Source organism: Podarcis muralis, chromosome 12 (assembly GCF_964188315.1).
Source record: "Podarcis muralis chromosome 12, rPodMur119.hap1.1, whole genome shotgun sequence".
Lineage (NCBI taxonomy): Eukaryota > Metazoa > Chordata > Lepidosauria > Squamata > Lacertidae > Podarcis > Podarcis muralis.
This window is the reverse complement of record NC_135666.1, coordinates 12,981,004-12,998,599: the sequence shown is the minus strand read 5'-3', so window position 1 is coordinate 12,998,599 and position 17,596 is coordinate 12,981,004. Positions and strand designations below refer to the sequence as shown.

The 17,596-nt window shown below is 42.5% G+C and overlaps 1 long non-coding RNA gene across 1 annotated transcript in view; it reads left to right on the top strand.

The window, feature by feature from the left end:
- The window catches only part of LOC114607742 (uncharacterized), a 166,373-nt gene that overhangs the window by 120,638 nt on the left and 28,139 nt on the right, over window positions 1-17,596 (top strand). The window lies entirely within an intron of this gene.

Below are 17,596 nucleotides of genomic sequence, written 5' to 3'. Positions count from 1 at the left end.
CCCGCCCACACAGTTCTCTCGTGTTCATAACTAGGGGAGGCTTCGGTTTCCATATCTATCTATCTATCTATCTATCTATCTATCTATCTATCTATCTATCTATCTATCTATCTATCTATCTATCATTACCTAGCCGTTTTCTGCTTTCAGGGAGTAATTGGGTTGGCTCCTCTTCGTCGTCCCTCTTCTTATTATTATTATTATTATTATTATTATTATTATTATTATTACCACAATAACCCTGTGAGGTAGAGAGAAAGCGGCTGGGCTCAAGGTCACCCGATGAGCTTCACAGCTTGAGTTGGGGTTTAGCACTAGGCGAGGGTCTCCCTTGAGGCTTATTAAACATACTTAAGACTGCAGTCTGTGAGGCTTTTTTTATTTTTAAACAAAACACCTTCGCTTTCTTTCTGTTTGTACCCTAAAAATCGCCCTCCCCAAAATTGCCCTCCCACGGAGGATTAAGACCTTTAGAGGCCCTAAGCACTTAAAAGGTTTGGGTGCTCCCATATAGATCTAATTCAAAAGATAAACAACAATAAACCGTAAAATAAACTTCCATTTCTTTAAATGAAATGAAACCTACAGTAAGATGGAAAGTAGTGTTTATTTTTGTATACTTCCACTTTGCTTATATTAGAAAAGTTTTTATCCTACTTTTTCTAATTGCAAAGACTTTTATCAGATCCTCAAAACGAATCATACGTAACACATCTGATTCTATACTTAGTAGAGATAAAGCCTGTCTTGTTACATAGTTGTTTGATTGGGATTTTTAATATAGTTCATATGAGAAAATGAAGGCTCAGCTGAGCATTTTGAGACCATTAATGTTAAAAATCTGGCAATGGAAAATTTCTTTGGTATCCCCCTTTCCCTTGATGCCCTAAGCACGTTCTTGTTTTGTTTAATGGTTAATCCAGCCCCGCACCCTCTTCAGGCTGTGCTCCCCTTGGAGGAGATGAGCTCTGGATTAGATAGTTGTGTTGCTGGGGTATGTTGTTGTTGTTGCTGCTGCTTTTAAACACATTGATTGGAAACTAAGCAATTGTATCTGACCCCCCCCCCCAAAACCAAACAGTGCCCTCAGGGTAGAAGACACTTTTGCAGCTCCTGGGTGACTTGAGACTTCTCAGATCATATGGGAGACATCGATAATATGCTTCTTTCCTATACCAGCATTGGCCCAGGTTTCGGGAGAGGGCTATGTGGACGTGGGATGGGCTCTTGAGGGCTTTGCTATCCAAGAGCCACCGGAAGACCCATGCTGCTGTGTTTAGCACACAACAGGAAGGTAATGACATGAGAATTTTACCACTCTATTCCTCTACTTCCTCAGATTTCCTGAAGATTTCTGATCCAAGTGCAGATGCATGGTTAAATTCTCGTTACTTAAGATGCAAAAGGTGGTCAGTTACCCATGTGGTTGTATGCTCATCATTTAACATGTGCTCATCTGCATCCACACAATTTTTAATTTTAACAAAAGCCCTGAAATCTGTTTGCAGTGCCAATATAGGAGGCTTCTTCATGCACCTTTTCAGGCAACCTGTGTTTTTAGTCACAATACCACAGGCTATACTAGGGCTTGGAAAATTCATTTTAAAAATATTTTTTTTTAAAAAATAATTTTTATTGCATTTTTTCAGACATAGACAGAAAAAAAGAAGAAAAAAAAAGGAAAGAAAAAAAAAACAAAAAGCAGATACAAAGAATCATAACCTTTCAACAACTTATTTCTATCGAGCTTCCCCACATCTCCCGCACAATGCATTCTTAACAATAAATTTATCAGCAAATTATAACCTTGTTTCGTGTGTTTCTTTTATACTTTCAATTGCAGTTTAAGTTTAAATCCCTTGTTGTCCATTTACTCTAAAAACAGAATATATTATCATTTTTAACATTTAAACATTGATTCTTTCAATAATGTTATCCAATTCCGTAAATGTTGCATTCTCATTGCTGGGGCTAGCATTTCAAATTATGCATCATTTTATAGTTCATATAACTTATAAAGTTTTTGCAAGTAATTCTTGAATTTTTTCCAGTCCTCCTCCATTGCTTCTTCTCCCAGGTCTCGGATTCTGGCAGTCATTTCGGCCAATTCCATGTAGTCAATCAGTTGCGTTTGCCACTCTTCCAGCGTGGGTAAATCTTGAGTCTTCCAGTGTTTGGCGATCAAAATTCTTGCTGCAGTGGTAGCATACATAAAAAACGTTCTATCCTTCTTTAAAACCTTTTGGCCGACAATACCCAAGAGGAAGGCCTCCGGTTTTTTAGGGAAGGTGTACTTAAACACCTTTTTTAACTCGTTGTAGATCATTTCCCAGAAGGCCTTCACTCTTGGGCAAGTCCACCAAAGGTGAAAGAATGTTCCTTCAGCCTCTTTGCACTTCCAACATTTGTTATCAGACAAATGGTATATCTTAGCAAGCTTGACTGGGGTCATGTACCACCTGTATACCATTTTCATAATGTTTTCTTTCAAGGCATTACATGCCGTAAATTTCATACCGGTGGTCCATAACCTTTCCCAGTCTTCAAACATGATATTGTAACCAATGTCCTGAGCCCACTTTATCATGGCTGATTTAACTGTCTCATCCTGCGTATTCCACTTAAGCAGCAAGTTATACATTCTCGATAAAACCTTGGTCTTTGGTTCTAACAATTCTGTCTCAAGTTTCGATTTTTCCACCTGGAATCCTGTTTTTTTGTCCAACTTAACCACCTCGTTAATTTGGGCATAATGAAACCAATCTCGCACCTTATCTTTTAAATTTTCAAAGCTCCGCAACCTCCAATTGTCACCTACTTTTTCTATTAGTTCCCAATATTTCGGCCAGCCGGTCTCCATATTGGGTTTTTTCCACGCCTTAGCCTCCACTGGTGATAACCACCTCGGAGTCTTACTTTCAAGTAAGTCTTTGTATTTCAGCCAGACCATAAAAATTGCTTTCCTGACAATATGGTTTTTGAACATTCCATGTGTTTTTGCCTTGCCGTACCACAGATAAGCATGCCATCCTAACGAGTTATTAAAACCTTCCAGGTCTAGGACATCTGTATTCTCTAATAGAATCCAATCTTTCAACCAGCAGAAGGCTGCCGCCTCATAGTATAACCTTAAGTCTGGCAGGGCAAACCCCCCTCTTTCTTTTGCATCAGTTAGTATTTTGAACTTAATTCGGGGCTTTTTGCCCTGCCAGAAATTCATTTTAAAAATAAACTAGTCCAAGTTCAACATGTTCACAAAGGAACTAATTCCCGTTCATGTTTGTCCCTTTACAAAAACAATTACTGTAGTTTGGTTCACATTCAGTTCAAGTTCATCCAAATGATCCTCGGCAGTTTTTCAGCGTTCAGAATGTTACAAGCTGCTGTGCTGAAGTATAAAATATGCTTTAGAGGACTAAGAATACATCAACACACAGATATACTGTATGTATACACACAAAATTGTTTATTTTTTCCAATTATTCTATTTAAGCTTAAAGGCCAAAGTATCTAAAAAGTGGAAAAAAACACATGTAAGAGAACAAACTTGAAGATAAACTAGAAATTGTTCAAAGTTCTTCCCTAAAACGAATGTACCGTAATTCTCTTTCAGTTCACCCAGCAATTATGGGAACTACTTCTAGGTGTAGTTCAGAGATCTTTGAACTTATCCAGTGAACTTTATTAAACTGAAATAGTTCATTCAAAGCACTTGGATTTCTATGTTACTGTATATGCTGGTGTCACATACTGAAGTAGTTTGAAGTGCAAACCTATTCTGTAACAGGCAACTCCCTGTTTGCGTGGGATTTGCGTTCTGGGTTATAGTGCTTGTGTGAAACCGCATATAGTTGGAAGACCCATTAAAAAAGCCTGCAGACACCCTGTTCGCCCCTGCCCTGCCCTCTTCTACCCCTTTTTGTGACATTTTCAGGTGACTTCTGGGTTCGGCATGATGTACATGTATGTGGTCATGCAAATATTGGACATGCCGAAAACGGTTGCTGCCTGTATGTTGGGAGTAAGTCTGAGTTCAGTGAAACTTACTCCCAAGTAAATGAGTTTAGATAGCGCCTAGAAAAGCCTGAGTATTTCTTTAATAAATAAAAATTACCCAATGTTCTTTGTACTAGAACAGGGGTCAGCAAACATTTTCAGCAGGGGGTCGGTCCACTGTCCTTCAGACCTTGTGGGAGGCCAGATTATATTTTGGAAAAATATATATGAATGAATTCCTATGCCCCACAAATAACCCAGAGATGCATTTTAAATAAAAGGACACATTCTACTCATGTAAAAACACACTGATTCCCAGACCGTCCGCGGGCCAGATTTAGAAGGCAATTGGGCTAGATTCGGCACCTGGGCCTTAGTTTGCCTACCCATGTACCAGAACATATGAGGCAGTGGTAAGGTGTAGGTGAAAGTTCTTCTGTACAGTAGAACTTTACTGGTTTAGGTATTACTAAATACAAGGACTTGGGAGATTAACAGCCTCATCTTGTATGTTTCTTCCCCTTGTCACACAGATGGATTGAATTGGGATCTGGAATTCTGAGGTTATAACACAAACAGTTCAACTAGTTTTCAGGACTCAAAAATTCTAAACAATTCTAGTTCAAGACTAGAGAGTTAAGGTTAACTTTCCCATTTTTTCCTTAAGGCCAGCTTTTCCATTACTTCATTAAATGTTTGTCTGACAGGAAATCGGTAGAACATAGTTCATCACTTAGAAAGCATTGGTATGCAAAGCTAAACGTGACTGTAAAGACATCAACTCTGGGCAAAGTTCATCAGAGTTCTTAACTTCAGTGAACCTTTGTTGCAATGAAGCAATAGGGAAAGCTTGCCAAAGAACACTAAAAGGGACAGACCATTTATCTATTAAAATTAAGGCTCACCCAACCCAGGCCTCAGAAATGGTAGTAGCTTTACTGGGTAAAGGTGAACGTTATCCCGTGGTCACTGGTGACTCTTGTATATGTGTCATTGCAGTTCATTCTGGTCCTCCGGCAGGCTGCATGGTAATTAATTCCTTTCCCATGTCTCAGCTCAAATGCAGGTGACTTGCCTTTCTTTTTTCGTGAATACTTTTGTTGTAATTTCTGATTCTCTAAAAATAAAATTGATAATTCTTCTTGTTTCCATTTCCATATTGATTATGGGTTGTATCCAACATTAGTAATAGTCAGAACAGAACTACATGAATTAATACCTTAGGTTTATTCCTTTCAGTGGGTCTGCTCTGAGCATAATTTATTTGGATACAACCCTATAATTTTATCACAAGTCTGTATCTGATATATGAGAAAATCCTCGCTATTTGACAGAACCATAGTAGCTCCCCTCCCACCTCCGCCACCACAAATTAGGAGAGTTTATATCGAGGTACTTATGGGCTTAGGATCTATTTCAGACAATGCAGGAAGTGCTGGTAATAAAGCTTTTGCCAGTTAATTAGTAGGTGTATGGGACCAAAGGTGATAAAGAGCACTCCATGCCAGTGGGGTCAACTGAGTCTCTAACGACAGCAGTGGGGTGCTCCCTGACTATGTGACTGCTCCAGTGGAGGAGTGCAACCTTATCCAGAACAGGCAAGCACTTCAGTTTCCAGACCCGGGAGCCACCCACTCACAGGATCTTTCTCTTCTTCTTGTTGTTGTTGTTTAGTCGTTTAGTCGTGTCCGACTCTTCGTGACCCCATGGACCAGAGCACGCCAGGCACCTCTGTTCTCCACTACCTCCCGCAGTTTGGTCAAACTCATGCTGGTAACCTTGAAAACACTATCCAACCATCTCGTCCTCTGTCGCCCCCTTCTCCTTGTGCCCTCCATCTTTCCCAGCATCAGTGTCTTCTCCAGGGAGTCTTCTCTTCTCATGAGGTGGCCAAAGTACTGGAGCCTCAGCTTCACAATCTGTCCTTCCAGTGAGCACTCAGGGCTGATTTCCTTAAGAATGGATGCGTTTGATCTTCTTGCAGTCCATGGGACTCTCAAGAGTCTCCTCCAGCACCATAATTCAAAAGAATCAATTCTTCGGCGATCAGCCTTCTTTATGGTCCAGCTCTCACTTCCATACATCACTACTGGGAAAACCATGGCTTTAACTATACGGACCTTTGTTGGCAAGGTGACGTCTCTACTTCTCAAGATGCTGTCTAGGCCTGTCATTGCCCTTCTCCCAAGAAGCAGGCGTCTTTTAATTTCGTGGCTGCTGTCACCATCTGCAGTGATCATGGAGCCCAAGAAAGTAAAATCTCTCACTGCCTCCATTTCTTCCCCTTCTATTTGCCAGGAGGTGATGGGACCAGTGGCCATGATCTTCGTTTTTTTGATGTTGAGCTTCAGACCATATTTTGCGCTCTTCTCTTTCACCCTCATTAAAAGGTTCTTTAATTCCTCCTCACTTTCTGCCATCAAGGTTGTGTCATCTGCATATCTGAGGTTGTTGATATTTCTTCCGGCAATCTTAATTCCAGTTTGGGATTCATCCAGCCCAGCTTTTCGCATGATGAATTCTGCATATAAATTAAATAAGCAGGGAGACAAAATACAGCCTTGTCGTACTCCTTTCCCAATTTTGAACCAATCAGTTGTTCCATATCCAGTTCTAACTGTAGCTTCTTGTCCCACATAAAGATTTCTCAGGAGACAGATGAGGTGATCAGGCACTCCCATTTCTTTAAGAACTTGCCATAGTTTGCTGTGGTCGACACAGTCAAAGGCTTTTGCATAGTCAATGAAGCAGAAGTAGATGTCTTTCTGGAACTCTCTAGCTTTCTCCATAATCCAGCGCATGTTTGCAATTTGGTCTCTGGTTCCTCTGCCTCTTCTAAATCCAGCTTGCACTTCTGGGAGTTCTCTTTCTCTTATCAGGATTCATTTTCAGTTCATTAGCTGCATTCTAAACCATTCCTGTTTGTCCGCACTGGTTCATGGACATGCACACTCCTTCCTTACTCAGATGTTGCAGAAAAATAAAGCTGTCATCTACTTACTGGTGACACTTGCATCCCAAATCATGACCATTCCCAATGGCTGCAAATAGATGCTCAGTAGCATTGGGGATAATATAGTACATTGCAGCATTCTGCTGTTCAGCTGCCAGGAGGCTGAGATGCATAGCTCATCCACACTCATGCTTGTTCTACATCTCCTTCCTCATGTCCTGTGATTTCTATGCATGGGTCAAAGAGGGTTGTTGTTGTTGTGTTTTGCCCCACTGCTTTCCCCACAAAAACCTGCTGTTTATCGTTGAATCAGAACAAACACAAATCCACAGAAAACCCAATTGGTATTGTTACAATTCAGCCATAAACTTTCCAAATTTCCTCCTTGAATATTATTTGATACATATCCTGGTGGTTTAAATTTTCTTTTTCGAGGTGATATGCAAGTGGAAGCGTAAGAGTTCATTGACTAAACTAAGGTCAGTATCCTTCTGATACACTTGCATCAACATCTCAATGCTGTTGTGAATCTGTTCCTTGGTTGCTTGCAAAAAGGAAAAATTGCTAGCTACACTCCTATACAATGATGTTCTTCTGTCTAGTGTTTGGCCTCAAGAGCAACCATGACAAAGATAAGTGAATTTACCCTAAACTTGTCTCTTGAAGAAAGTTTGTCTAAGGCTTGGGTGCTGTCACATCATAGGCTTGTTTTTTTGTTTTTTTTTTTTTTGGTACTCTGCCTTATTTTGACAGTTTTATACTCAACATCCAGTAGAGTAAATTTTGCTTGCTGTTCAGTTTCATCAAAATTAGCTTGAATGTTTGATATGAACTGCAATAGCTGCTGTAAATATTTGCACATGTGCTGAAAGAAATTTGCAAACTTTGGTGTGCCTTGCTGTAGCAAATGGGTCCATAAATCCGGCACTATCTCTGGCCGAGTATGGATTTGAAGCTAACTATTTGGATTTGTGGACGCGGGTGGCGCTGTGGGTAAAAGCCTCAGCGCCTAGGGCTTGCCGATCGAAAGGTCGGCGGTTCGAATCCCCGCGGCAGGGTGCGCTCCCGTTGCTCGGTCCCAGCGCCTGCCAACCTAGCAGTTTGAAAGCACCTCCGGGTGCAAGTAGATAAATAGGGACCGCTTACTAGCGGGAAGGTAAACGGCGTTTCCGTGTGCGGCTCTGGCTCGCCAGAGCAGCGATGTCACGCTGGCCACGTGACCCGGAAGTGTCTCCAGACAGCACTGGCCCCCAGCCTCTTGAGTGAGATGGGCGCACAACCCTAGAGTCTGTCAAGACTGGCCCGTACGGGCAGGGGTACCTTTACCTTTTATTTGGATTTGAATCCAGTGTTTTACCAATCATGCCAAATGCCCTACACTGTACTTCAGTGCACTACACAAATCAGGCTTGATATATGAATTTTAAATTGTCTTTAGCAGTACACACCCCAGTGTTTGGAAGCAGTAATTTTTGTCCTCAATAACAGGTTGGTTTTAACAGTTAATTGTTATCCTTTGTTGTTGCCACTGCTGTTGTGTTGTTTTCATCTTTTACTTTATTTTTAAACCTGTATTTAGTTCCATTTGGTGGTTTCCCTGCCCCCCCCCCAGAACAAAGCAACAAAGGATAATTAAAAAGATGCTTCAGCCTGTGCATCTGTGCAAATTTCTATCATAACTCCTGTATCATTAACTCATCACCATCCCACACACAGCTGTGAACGAGAAAAGTTGCCTCTGCTGTATCCTCGAAGTTCAAATGTCATTAGCAATCAGCAAAGCTGCTCTAGCAAAATGTTGAAATGCTCTCTCCATGTGATACTGGATCCTGGAGCTTTCCAGTCATTCTGAGTGGCTGTGTGGCTTCCTAACCTTTTTGCAAGAAGTAAGAAACCCACTTAAGGTGTTCTGTGCAATGGCAATGAGATAGTCCAAGAACCCATCAGCAACAGAAGATTGGCCCATTTATACATCTTAAGAGACCTGTGACATTTCTAAAGGCTCCAGTCTTAGGAATGCTGCTGGCGTGTTTCAGGGATGGCAACTCTAACACATCAAGTTTAGGACGCCATATTTATATCATAAGGAGCACTGATGAATCTGGTGCCAGCTTGTAGAGATCTTCTCGTATCATAAAATAGCCAATATGACTATGTTAGAGGGGCCTGATGCCAAGTCAGACCACATAATGTGGTCAGTACCATTGCAGTTATCTATTATGGTTTATAATCAGGTTTGTTTGTTTGTTTGTTTGTTTGTTTGTTTACAGAAATATGAGGTGTGCAGCTAGCATGTATATATTAGCAGGATCGTTTCTCTTTGTTTGGCTGAGTGGTTTAAGAGGAAGTGACCATGCTTCTGGAGCTAACATAAAGGGGCAGGGGAATGCCTGCAGTTGCACTTCTGGGAGATCACAGAATCCATAGCATCAGAGAATGCATAGCGACTGAAGGGAGGGGCAAAAGGAGGGGGAAGCTGGGGTAACTGTCCTAAACATTAAAGGGGTGTGTGGCAGACTAGCCCTGTGTGACCCAGCAACCAGTGAGAGCTGGTGAGACCAACAATCTGGAGAGAGAGAGAAGAATGTCAGATGCTGACAGTTAAGGACTTTCTGCCAGTTCAGCTTTCACAGAAGTACATCTTGCTGATGAGAAATCATAAACATTGCCACATATAGCTAAGTCTAGACCTCTATGGAAGGACAGATCGTGAAGCTGAGGCTCCAGTACTTTAGCCACCTCATGAGAAGAGAAGACTCCCTGGAGAAGACACTGATGCTGGGAAAGATGGAGGGCACAAGGAGAAGGGGGCAACAGAGGACGAGATGGTTGGATAGTGTTTTCGAGGTTACCAGCATGAGTTTGACCAAACTGCGGGAGGTAGTGGAGGACAGAGGTGCCTGGCGTTCTCTGGTCCATGGGGTCACGAAGAGTCGGACACGACTAAACGACTAAACAACAACAACAACAACAAAGACCTCTGTTGTGTGAAAAGCCGGGAGAGTTCTATCAATTAATACACCCAACATATTGGTCATGTTTCCAAGTACCCATCTTCAGTGAGGGTGTCTATCACAGAGGGAACTTGACATAGGTCTGCCACTTACAACTGTACACCCATGATAACACAGTGTCTGGTTCCACTGGCAGTCTCTCCACTGTTATGTATTTATTTTATTCAACACCATAAATCCTATAGAAAGTTATCAGTGAAGAGCAGCTTCATAAGGCAGCCAGAACAGAGCACCTGCAGGGTAGCTCAGGGGGTAGAGCATGAGACTCTTAATTTCAGAGCTGTGGATTTGAGCCCCACATTGGGGGAAAGATTCCTGCATTGCAGGAGGTTGGATTAGATGACCCTCATGGTCCCTTCTGACTCTATTCTATCTTTTGTGTGTGTGTGGCATTGATCCAAGTGAACAATTAACCATGTTCTGAACTCATTCCCATGTGTAACATACATGGGTGTTCAAAGTGCTCCTGTTCTTAGGTAACAGCAGAGCACAGCAGGCCTGGCCAGTGGCCTGTAAAATGGAAAACAATATGCTCAGAAACAAACCCAGTACAATAGTGAGGGGGTTTCTCAGAAAACAAGCTGATGTGGAAAGTTTTCTGAAAACAAACAAAACACACCAGCATTGTATACTAAGATATCAGTGGACTCCCTCTGCGTATGACAGAATTGCCAGACTTTCCAGTCACAAATCCAGAACTGCAACTTCAATGCTGAAGCAGATCCTTCCTCTGCTGTACACACCCTGTGGGGAAAGCTTATCAGATATGCTGAACCAAAAGAAATGTGTGTCCTGGAAAGACAACAACTTTCTGCCCCAAGCACTGAGAAGCTGCTGTGTATTTTTAAACCCAATCCTGATGTTTCTTCATGAGAGTTTCTCTAGCCGGGAGATGTGATAACCATCTGTGCATTGGTTCCTATGAGGCACAATGAACATCCTGTCCAAAGAAGAGACCCAGATAGGGTTGCCTATTTTCACTTTTCAAAACGTGAAAATCTGGACACAAAAGTGTTGGGGTTTTTTTGGCCAAAGTTGTTGAGCAAAAAGAATTTGCAACCTCCCCCCCCCCCCCGACACTTCTGACATGGCAGCCCTACAGAAGATAAACTTGTAGCAAAAACTTTGCACAATTTAATCATTTTCAGTTTTATTTTGCAAACTTTTTAAAGACTTCTTTGGTAAGGCAGTATTATTATAATTTATTAAATTTATTGCTTGGTTTTTTCTTTACCAAGGTAACTCAAAGTGACATACAAAGTGAAATTAGCAGAAGAAAAACAAGAAAAAATCTAAAAGACAATCCTATTTTTAAAAGGATTAAAACATCCTGCCCACTCGAGACCACAGGCAATTAAGAGCCAAATGCCTAGCAAAAAAAGAATGGTTTTGCCTGGCGACTAAAGCTCTGCAGTGATGGCACCAGGCAGGCCTCCCCAGGGAGAGCATTCCACATGCAAGAAGCCAGCACTGAAATGGCGAGGGTCCGCCCATTTTTGTCTTGCTACCCTCTGGACCTCTCAGGAGAGGACATGCAAATATGGTTTTAAGGGCTGGGTTGGTTCATATGGGGTCCTAAGCCACATATGCCTTCATAGGTTATAACCAGCACTTTGTATTGGGCCTGGAAACAAATTGGTGACCAGTGCAATTGGGCCAGGATTGGTGTTACGTGCTTATACCGTCTTGCAACCTGGCTGCTGAAAAGAGCACCAACTGCTGTTGCTGAATGGCCTTCAAAGGCAGCCCTACATATAACACATTGCAGGAATCTTATCTACAGTTTACCTGAGCATAGACAACAGTAGTTAGGCTGTCCCTATCCAGATTAGGGCGTAGATGGACCACCAGCCAAAGCTGATGAAAGGCACTCCATGCCACTGAGGCTACCTGAGCCTCAAGTAACAATGATGGATCCAGGCGTAACCCCAATCAACACACCTCCTGCTCCTTTAGAGGGTGTGTAACCCCATCGAGAGCATCCAACCAGTGTATGGAACTACCCACAACAATAACTTCTTAAAACTATTGTTGAAAAGCCTAGACAAATTATAATAATAATTAGGGTTGCCACATTTCAAAAAAGCGAATATCTGGACAGAAAAGTTGTTGAGCTCTTTTGGCCAAAGTTGTTGAGCTTTTGCAAACATTTTTTTTAAAGCTTTTCCTCCATTTTTAAAGGAAATTGCCAAAAACACCACTGCCCTGTGCACTGAGATCATGCACTGATGCTATTTTCTCAGTACCTTCCCTAGTAGAAGTGAAGCAACTGGCAACTAGAGAGTGCCTTTTTGGGAAATGACTTCCCAAAGAAAACTAACTTGCCTCCTGTGTTGCTTTCTTTTAGACCAAATTGTACTCATGACAGCTATTTAAGTTTATTGTGGTGATCTTTTACCAGATGGCTTATTTTTCACTGTGGTTGTGTTTGGAATTTACATATCTGTGAACCGCCCTGGAATCAATTTAATGAAGTCAGGATATATATGTCTTTAATTAAATGACTGACAGCTTATATATGCATTTAATGAATCTTCTTTGCAGAGGAGAGCCAAGTTCTGCAGTATAAACAAACAATACAATTCAATATGTGTGTCAATGCTTTCTTCTGCACGAGGCTTTTGCATATTTTAATTCCAAATCTGACTTTCTAGTTATACTTGTTACAGAGATGTGGACTGTTTGGGGCAGTTGGGCGGATGCTGTTGAAAGGCAGCCTTACGTGTTTGGCTGTAGGATGGTGAAATGAACATGGCCAGAAGCCATGAGGAAGAGTCGGAGGAGACATGCAGGTTCAGGATCCCCATTCTCAGAAGACTGAAGACTTTGGGGATCTTTAGAAACATTTGTTTAAATGCTATTCATAACTAGAAAAGTAAGCTATAAACCTGGTGTGGGGAGCCTGAGGCTCAGGGGTCAAATGGAACCCTTCAAACCACTATACCAGGCCCCCCAAGAGGAAGAGATCCCCTCAGCCACACTACCTCTCCCAAGGCAGTGGTGGCCAAATTTGGCCCTCCAGCTGTTTTGGGACTACAGTTCCCATCACCCCTGGCCACTGGTCCTGTTAGCTAGGGATGATGGGAGTTGTAGTCCAAAAACAGCTGGAGGGCCAAGTTTGGCCATCACTGCCCTAGGCCATAGCCCTCACCAGCCCATTTTCATACATTCCTTATGTGCTTATACCTGACTAGAATGGGTCCTTGAGCTCTGATAAAGCCTCTTGATTTCCTCGGCCGAGTATACCTGAAGGATCATCTCCACCCCCATCGTTCAGCCCGGACACTAAGGTCCAGTTCTGAGGTCCTTCTGGCAGTTCCCTCACTGCGAGAAGTGAAGTTACAGGGAACCAGGCAGAGGGCCTTCTCTGTAGTGGCGCCCGCCCTGTGGAACGCCCTCCCATCAGATGTCAAGGAAATAAACAACTACCTGATTTTTAGAAGACATCTGAAGGCAGCCCTGTTTAGGGAAGTTTTTAATGTCTGATGCTTTATTGTATTTTTAATATTCTGTTGGGAGCCGCCCAGAGTGGCTGGGGAAACCCAGCCAGATGGGTGGCGTATAAATAATAAATTATTATTATTATAATATATTATTACTGGACGAAGGATAGAAAGGAATGTGTAGGAATGAGGGAAGTGTCCAAAGCTAACATTTGCATTTTGTTGCTTTTCTCACTTTTGCTTCCGGTCTTGCCCACTGCTGGGAAGTGCCCCCACGACCTGGAGGCTGCCCAAATATGAATGCAGGTCCTGTTCTGAAAAAGGTAGTCCTGGGGAGATAATGCATTCAAACCCCTACTGATTTGTGTTCAAATCCCCATCTCTTAGTCCAGCCTACCCCACAGGGTTGCTATGAGGAGTGTGGGAAGGGGAGGAGATCTATGGATGCTTTTCTGGTTGGGAAAGCACCCAGACACGTCTATATTTTCTGCTGAATTAGGATTTGATTTTGATTATTTAATTTCTATACCCCTTAATATATTAAAGATATATCTAAGCAGCATACAAAAAAGCAACAACAACAGACAGCTTGAACAAAATATTACAGAAACACACAGCTCCTGTGTTCCAAATCTGTTTATCATCCTGATTGCTCTCTTTCTGACATTTTTATCCTTCTGGAAAAGAGGTGACCAGAGCTACAGGGTACCTCAGCTGTGGCAGTGATCACTGGCAAACAGTTTCCCCAATGAGACCTTCAACCACTTTTGTAAACAACCTGGGCGACTGCACTCTCCACTGAGTGGCGTGACAAATGCAAACGACTGCTTAGTCACTCCAGTGAAACAGCATGCCAGAAAAAAGTGCAATATGCAGGAAGCATCCTACCTCTTATTAACAGTTTTACAAATATCCCGACTTGCTTCTGAAAAGCAGCCACGGATGTGAGTCAAATTGGATTGTGGCAGTTGTGGCAGTGAATGAGAATTATGCAACTATCATAAAGTAACTTGCCTGAGCCTTTGAACAAACATTGGGGAATAGGGTAGCCCAGCTTGTCTTTTGTTGTTAACACATCTTGAAACATCCATTTTGGCTTGTGGCAAACTGGACAGACTGCTAATATGAACCAAGGAAGCTGTTTTTAGGAAGAATTGCTTGTTTATCTCTCCCCACCCCCCATTTATATTTTATTAAATTTCAAGTTTCACATAATATTTTTTCCCTTTTGTTTTGTCGACTTCCCATCCCGTTTCCCATACTGTTTTTTTACCCCCCACCCTTGCTGCACCCAATCTTTTCTCTCTTATATATCATAACAACAATAGGAAGAATTGCTTGTTTATCACCAGCATAGCAGTTGATGCAGAGCGTATCTGTTAGTCAAATGAGAGGTTATCATGCTTAAAAGCACGCCACAGGCAACGTGGAGTTGTTATTCGTCCAGTGAGAAAATTAAGAGCTCTTTGTTTTTCAGAACCTGACAGTGCAGTTTTTATGTAAGCAAAAAACTACCTGAGCTCACTACGCACAGAAACATTAAAGGACGATTTGAACCTGAGCCCAAACTGGCTGCCAGTTCTTGAAACAATAATAAACAACCCCTGATACCTGAGCAAGCTTGGAGTGGAGAGCAAGTATAATGTAGCGGTGAAAGGGCTGGACTAGATCAGGGGTTGTCAACCTGGTCCCTACCACCCACTAGTGGACGTTTCAGGATTCTAGGTGGGTGGTAGGGGTCCTATGACACAAGCTGAATCCTCCTTCCATTGAGCACTGGTGGGCGGTAAGGAAATTTTACCATCAAGAAAGATGCTTTAGTGGGTGGTGGGTATAAAAAGGTTGACTACCCCTGGCCTAGATGAACATTTCTATTCAATTGCAAAATGTGCTGGCTAAGTGATGGGGCACAGTTGCTATCTCTCAGTTTAGCCTACCTCACATGGTTGTTGTGAAGATAGCATGGGCCATTGACACACAGTATTGCCAAAAAAGAGGAAACACATCCGCACAAAAGAGGGCACAGATATGCATAAGAATTGCACATGCTTTTTAAAATGTATAGATGCTATAATTTAAATAATGCTTTGCATGTGGAAAATCCTAGGTTCAGTCTCTGGCATCTCCAGACTGAGGAAGACCCCAGCTTGCCTGAGAGCAGCTGCCAGTCAGAGGAAATAATGTGGAACAAGGTGGTCTGATTCAGTATAAGGCAGCTTCCTGTTTCATAGAGGGTTTTTTCAGGGAAAGGGAGAGAGAGGTCTTGGGGCAAAGATTAGCAATTTTTGCAAGGTCTGGGGACGGACTCTAGCAGTTTTGGGTGGGTCTGTGGACAGAGCTTGGCATAAAAAGGTGGTTATTCTTATAATGTCACACTTAAAAAAAACAGAAATAAAAATTGGAGTGGCTGGCAGGGGTGGTGATTTTGCCCCTTTCTGCCAACTTGTCTAACAATCAATCAATCAATCAATCAATCAATCAATCAATCCGTCCATCCGTCCATCCATCCATCCATCAAACATACAAAATCTTAATTTCCTTAGAAACAACATTTTAATTTCTTAGACAATTCACTGTATAGTGTGCTAAGTTTGTAGAGGCTTTTTCATCATTATCTAGAATGATCACACACAGCCTCTTCTCAATAGCTCCTAAGCTCTTCAGTAAAAGAAAGGCAAGGACTGTGACTATGAAAATGGCACGTGAAATCAAAGAGGCCTCTCTGTTCTGTCTATGACTAAGGTGGAACAAGTAGCTGCATTTTCTTAGTGGAGTCCTTGAAGTATTCAGCTGGTGGGAACCCAGCCAGAATGAATGGGATGAAGCAGGTAGAACAGTCGGCGGCGGATCATCGCCTAGCATCCTCATGGTGTGGGTGGGTGTTGTGCCACAGACAGTTTGGATCTGTGCTTTTACCCTGTAACAGCAGCAGCAGAAAGGCATTGAGGAAGAGGCTTCCCTCCCTCTCGGTTTATCTAGACAAATTACAGGCTGCTTTCTTTTAGCACCACTGGTGGGGAAATGGACTAGAAAGGGGTGTGGGTGTGTTTTGCAAGACGAGGAGCTACCTCTGTGGCCATTTAAGCTAAGGGTGTCAGGCAGCAGAGGTGCCCGAAAGGGAAGTAGCTGCAGAATAGGCAGTGGAGTGCCTAACCTACCTCACAGGGTTGTTGTGAGGATAAAATGCGGAGACAGAGAACCATGTATGCCACCTTGAGCTCCTTGGAGGAAAGGCGGAATATAAATGTAATAAATGAACGGTTGGCATTCACCCCTGTCCCGCCATCCACCCGTAGAAGAGTTCTAAGCAAAACCCAAGAATATGCTGCGGATGTGCATTTCAAATTGACGGTCTGGCAACACTGTTGTTAGATTTGCTCTCCGACCCCCAGAAACAGCAGGGATTATAGCTTCTGTTTCTTGCCACATGCCTGCCACTTCTGCCTTGCTGCCACCCCCCTGCCCTGCTGAGGTAGGCAGCACAGCTCCCTCTGAAGTGCTCCAGGCACTGGGGTCATCATAAAAGCTGAACCCCACATGGGAAGGCCAAAGAGTGAGGGAATACAACCCAGGGCTGCTGTCCAGTCTGAGGCTGCGTACACACTGCATCTTTAAAGCCTATTTGAAGCTCATTCTTTCCCTCAAAGGATTCCGGGCTCTGTAGTTTGTTCAGGGTTGCTGGGAGAGGCAAACCACAGTGCCCAGAATTCTTTCAGAGAAAGAGTGTGTTTCAAGTGTGCTTTACAGGTATAGAGTGTACGCAGCCTGGAAATAGAATGAATCACAAAATCTGCACACTGAAGAATCACTGGATCACCCTTCTCAGCATCCTGTTGCTTTTCCAGACAAAGAGGAAGTTCTCCACATGAGACCAGTCACCATTTCCTTCGCTTCTTTTACTTCATTTAATTTAATACATTTTTTGTATTGCCCTATTCTTGGGGACAACAGATTGTACTCAGTAGAATACCAGATCTGGTTGGTTAGGCTTTCATTTTTTTATCTCATTTTGGGGCATGTATCTTGCTTCCTTGTTGTGTATATTTTCTGTTATGTACTAAGCTTGGATCCTAGAACAATAGGCAAGTAGGATCCTAGAATGCAACTACTGATTGGCTTGCAGGAAAAGACCAATCAGGCTCCAGGAGGAAGTTAATCAGCCTTTTAGGCTGGTAGGATCGTATATTTCA